Below are 5,465 nucleotides of genomic sequence, written 5' to 3'. Positions count from 1 at the left end.
TGCATATAGGGCGATATATGTACACGTGTGTGTGTGTGTGTGTGTGTGTGTGTGTGTGTGTATATATATATATATATATATATATATTAAACATTGATAATTTTGATTTATGAGAGATAATAAGTAAAAATGCCTAGAAAATTAGCACATTTAAATTTAGCTAATTTTTTTTTTTTTTTTTTTTTGGGAAACAAAGTCAATTGTTATATTGGAATTCCACTATAACCAGTTTTTTTTTAACCTGTTAATAATCCCAAATCGCTAAATTAATTCAACACAATAAAGCATACATGTTGGAACAAGTGACTCATTCTATCAGGTATAGAAAGTAATACATGTTGACTAGTTGTTGGAGTGAACGTATGGCGGACCCAAAATATCCTAAATCATTGAAGTTAGCCTCTTTTTTTTCTTTTTTCTTTTTTTCTCTGATGTGAGACTCTCTTCTTTCAAGGCTCTTTATTACATTCCATTCAAAAATGAATACACTAAATTGAGATAAATTGAACTTTATGGGGGACTTCGCAAAAATGATAACAATTCAAAAGGGTAAAGTGAAGTTTCTTTTTAAAAAAAAAATTACAAAATTAATAAATAGTAGTAAATATGTATTAGTCGATAAATTCAGTGTCATTTCGAACACTATATCTTAGCGATCATGTATTCTGACGTACCCATACACAAAATTTCGCCATAATAATGCTACCAATATATATGCCTAAAATCACTTATCGTGTTTGGGCTTATAAAGACATTGCAACGGAACCATGAGTTGGTGACATTCATACTAATAAGGGAAGTAATCAACATACATATATATGGTTGTAAAATATTGGGTTTTTTGTGGTTTTTTTAAATGATTTTTTATTTGAAAAATTGTTGTGATATGATGTAAAAAGTGGAAACAGTTTTAAGCGTTTTGTGTTGTAATATTGTATGTTAATATTTATATTTTTAAAAAGAGAAAATAAAAGGGAGAAAAAAAAATATGTAACAAAAGGTAGTTATCCTTGAAAGCCGATAAATTAATTAACCGTTATCCTTATCCAAGTCATTCAGGTTAAGAATAAAAACTGAAATTAGAGATTTGCTCGAATATATAATTAAGACCGTTATCTTTGAATTTCAAGTGCATAAAGGAATTATTTGGTGTAGGTTCTTTATTATAGGGAACTTGATAAAAATTATCTGAAATGCTTCATTGAGTCTATAAATAGATTTACAAATAAAAAAGAAATAAAATTAATCCTACTAGCAAACCCTATGAAAATGAAATAATCATTATACTCAAAAGATAATTACCCATACATTGAATTATTTATATATTCACACTCATAGCAATAATTTGATTAGGCCGACTTTGAATGTGGGCCTAGCAGTAGACTGTAGACTCTTCTCCGTGATAATTTGTCAACCAATTCTTGTTCAAGTAATATATTCTCACCAATCCTCAGCTTTTTATGTCTCGTATGTGTGAAGGATCGGTCTTGGTGAGTGAGACAAATGACGCTCATCAAAAAAAAAAAAATGTATTTGATTTAGGAGAGCATTTGTTGGGGGCCTAGAGGATGAGAGTAGGTGTGATTGTTCATTTGCTTGGAGTAAGCCATCGATTTGATTTGTTTATAAATATAGATATTATGTTCTTTTCAATCTGTTGTTTTGAAAAGACATTTGGTTGCCATTTTATACAGTGATGAATCATATATCATTGGATGGCCTGCAATAACAACTGGAAGAATATTGTAATTGAAATGATGAATTTATTCTTCTTGCTTACTAGAAAAATGGTATCTTATGTTAGAGTTTACATATTGATGATTCCCTTCCCACCCCTTCAAGTTTATTGAACGACAATGTACATGATTCTATTCTTGTTTGGAGTTTACATATTTTGATGATCCCTTCCCAACTTCAACGATGATTCTATTCTTATTACTACATCTTCGATTGATTTTGAAAAGCCTCGTTCTTCGTGCTCACACGCTCGTTCCACAGCCCACACACCTTTGAGCTGTTCAAGCTTTTCCTTATTGCCTATATATACCCCTTATTGAAACTCAGTCCATCAAGCAAACTATATTTTCTACAAGTTTGAACCACGCCTTCTAGCTATATTTTCTATCCCGGTAGATCGACCCACAAAAATTTAGTTCATTTTAACTCTCATTGGAACTTTCCAATATTTTCATATGAAGCAAATTATATTTCCCACCAGATGAAGCATTTTTGTCTGCATTCCAAGTGTATATTATTCATACTCTTCCACGGGATTCTTCTTTTGTTTATGAGCTCAAGTTTGGAATCTGTAAAAATTCCCGCTTTTGCAGATGAGTATGATCGCTTGGCGTTGCTTGACTTCAAGAGTCGGATTAGTGAAGACCCACTTCAAATCATGAGCTTGTGGAATGACTCCACCCATTTCTGCAGCTGGTTCGGTGTTACTTGCACCCCCTCCGATAAAAGAGTCTTGGTTTTGAACTTGGAAGCTCAAAGATTGGCTAGCTCCATATTGGAAATCTTACTTACCTTACTGGAATCATCCTGCGAAACAACAACATTTATGGGGAAATTCCTCAAGAAATGGGAAAACTACTGCAGGATCTCAACTTGACCCACTTGAGTCACAATTCCTTTGGTGGGAACCTTCCAAGTAATCTAAGTCATTGTACACAACTTCGAGTGCTTAATGTTGTTGACAACAAACTAGTTGGGCAGATTCCATAGCAGTTTAGTTCATTGTCAAAGTTGGTTTTCCTGCAACTTGCTATGAACAACCTTACAGGAAGTATCCCATCGTGGATAGGGAACTTTTCTTCGTTGATTGTTCTTTCCCTTCTCCAGAACAATCTACAAGGGTGTATACGTAGTGACCTTGGCCATCTATCAAGCCTGAAATTTTTTCACATTGGTGCAAATAATCTATCTGGTACTATCCCTCCTTAGATTTATAATATATCTTCCATATACTTGTTCTCTGTTACTCAAAACCAGCTACAAGGAAGCTTTCCACCAGATGTTGGCTTTACTCTTCCTAACCTTGAAACATTTGCCGGTGGTCTTAATAGTTTCACTGGACCTATTCCCGTGTCATTGTCAAATGCTTCTAGACTTCGGTCCCTTGAATTCGGTCATAATGATCTCACTGGGACGGTGCCTCAAAATCTAGGAAGATTACGTCACTTGTTTAAACTTAATTTCCAAGGCAATAGACTTGGAAATAGGAAAGTTGGTGGCCTGAATTTTCTCGATTTTTTGGCTAACTGTACTAGTTTGGGGGTTTTGGCTCTTGGTTATAATCAATTTGGTGGAGTACTATCCAACTCCATAGCCAACCTTTCCTCCCAGCTGAATAGTATTACTTTGGATGGAAATATGATACATGGAGGAATACCCATTGCGATTGGGAACCTTGTTAACTTGGATGCTCTGGGATTAGAAAATAACTATTTGGGTGGTCATCTCCCGGATGCTCTTGGAAAGCTCCTGCAGTTAGGGATACTAGGTTTGAACAATAACAATTTTTTAGAGCCGATCCCTTCCTCCTTAGGTAGCTTAACTAAATTGACAGTGCTCTTTATGCATGAAAACAGATTTGAAGGAAGTATACCCCCAAGCCTAGGAAACTGCCGAAATTTGCTTCGTCTAACCCTTTTTAGTAACAATCTCAATGATACCATACCAAAAGAGGTTATTGGTCTTTCTTCCCTTTCGATTTCTTTGAACACATCTCATAATTTTTCTGACAAGAACACTACCATTTGAAGTGAGTAACTCAAAAAATCTTGTGAAGTTAGATCTCTCAAAGAATAGATTAACTGGAGAAATTCCTACTTCCCTTGGTAGTTGTACTAGTTTGGTGAGTTTGCATTTGGAGGATAATTCCTTTGAAGGAGTAATTCCTACATCTTTAAAGACACTAAGAGGTTAAGAAGAAATTGATCTTTCTCACAATAACTTGTCAAGACAGATTCTTGAATTTCTCGGCAAGTTATTGTCACTTAAGCATCTCAATCTTTCTCATAATAATCTCGAGGGAAAAGTGCCAAGTGAAGGGACTTTTTCGAATGTAAGTGCTATTTCAATCTTTGGAAATGACAAGTTGTGTGGTGGTGTCCCAGAATTACTTTTACCAAAATGCTACCGATTCGTCTCTTTTTTTGTTTAAGTCTAACATTGTCACTGTTTTCATTCTCATCTATGTAGATGATATAATTATCACAGCAGCTCAACCTTCGGCAATTTCAGAATTACTGCAACTCCTTCGCATGGACTTCGCAGTGAAGGATCTTTGCAAGCTTCACTATTTTCTTGGGATAGAAGTTAAACACCTTAATTCCGGGCTTCTTCTCTCCCAACGCCGATATATAGAAGACTTATTGAGACAAACAAATATGCATGAAGCTAGGCCAATTTCATTTCCCATCTCATCTTCTATTGCACTATCGGCTTTCATTGGTGATCCAATGAAAGATCTGTCTCTTTATCGCAGTACAGTTGGCTCACTTCAATACTTATCTCTAATACGACCGGATTTGGCCTTCTCCGTCAATCGTATATGCCAATTTATGCATCGCCCTACAAAACAGCATTGGCAAGCTATAAAGCATATCTTAAGGTATCTCAAGCACATCATAACACATGGTCTCTTGCTGAAATGCACTTCCTCTTCCACCATTCAAGCCTACTCAGATGCAGATTGGGCAGGTGGTCCAAATGATCTCACGGAAACAAATATGTATATATATATATATATATAGATAGTGGTAATTATTCTGCTCTTCCACCATGGTATCCCAGGTTTGATCCTCCCATCGGCTATTTTTGTTTAGGTTTTATATTTTTATATTTTCATCTCATCCTAACCCTAACCAAAAGGAAAATCACTCACACTCACGCCACTTCCTCCCTTCCTCTCATCTCTGCGGCCTCTTCCTCATTCTCAGCTCTCTCTTCTTAGGCTCTCACTCTCAACTACATCGCCCCCCTCTCCTCTTACTCTCAGCCTCCTTCGCCGGCCTGTCCTCTCACTCTCTTGTTGCCGTCTCCTCTTTCAGGTATTTTATTTTTAGGTATAAATAGATTTCTCATGTTTTTAGGTATTTTATTTCCAGGACGATTTGAACAAGGATTTTGGCCATCTTTGTTGAAGATTTGAGATCATTTTCACCGATTAAACGAGGTAAGAATGATTTCTCACCGTTTGGAATTTATTTCAATATTTCAAATAGTAGGTTTTTTATTTTGGGATTTCTTTAATTTCTTGGATTTCTGTTTAAATCTGCACATGATTAGCATGTAGGGGTACATTATGATTGTTTATGAATATCATAGAGTTACATTTCATCCCATGTGGGCCCAAATTTCACCCCAATCAGATTTTGGATTTTTTTTCACAAATTCGAAATATATATCCCCGAAATTTCTTGATGATTCTTGCAATTGATGCATGAATGTTGAACTAT

General features: G+C 35.4%; 1 pseudogene; it reads left to right on the top strand.

The window, feature by feature from the left end:
- Positions 1-2,218: 2,218 nt before the first annotated feature.
- LOC148586842 (LRR receptor-like serine/threonine-protein kinase EFR) lies at positions 2,219-4,168 on the top strand (annotated as a pseudogene).
- Positions 4,169-5,465: the final 1,297 nt, after the last annotated feature.

The sequence above is a fragment of the Corylus avellana genome, chromosome 3 (genome assembly GCF_965113065.1).
Source record: "Corylus avellana chromosome 3, dhCorAvel1.hap1.2, whole genome shotgun sequence".
NCBI lineage: Eukaryota > Viridiplantae > Streptophyta > Magnoliopsida > Fagales > Betulaceae > Corylus > Corylus avellana.
The sequence above is the reverse complement of the archived record's forward strand: the minus strand, read 5'-3'. Positions and strand labels throughout refer to the sequence as shown.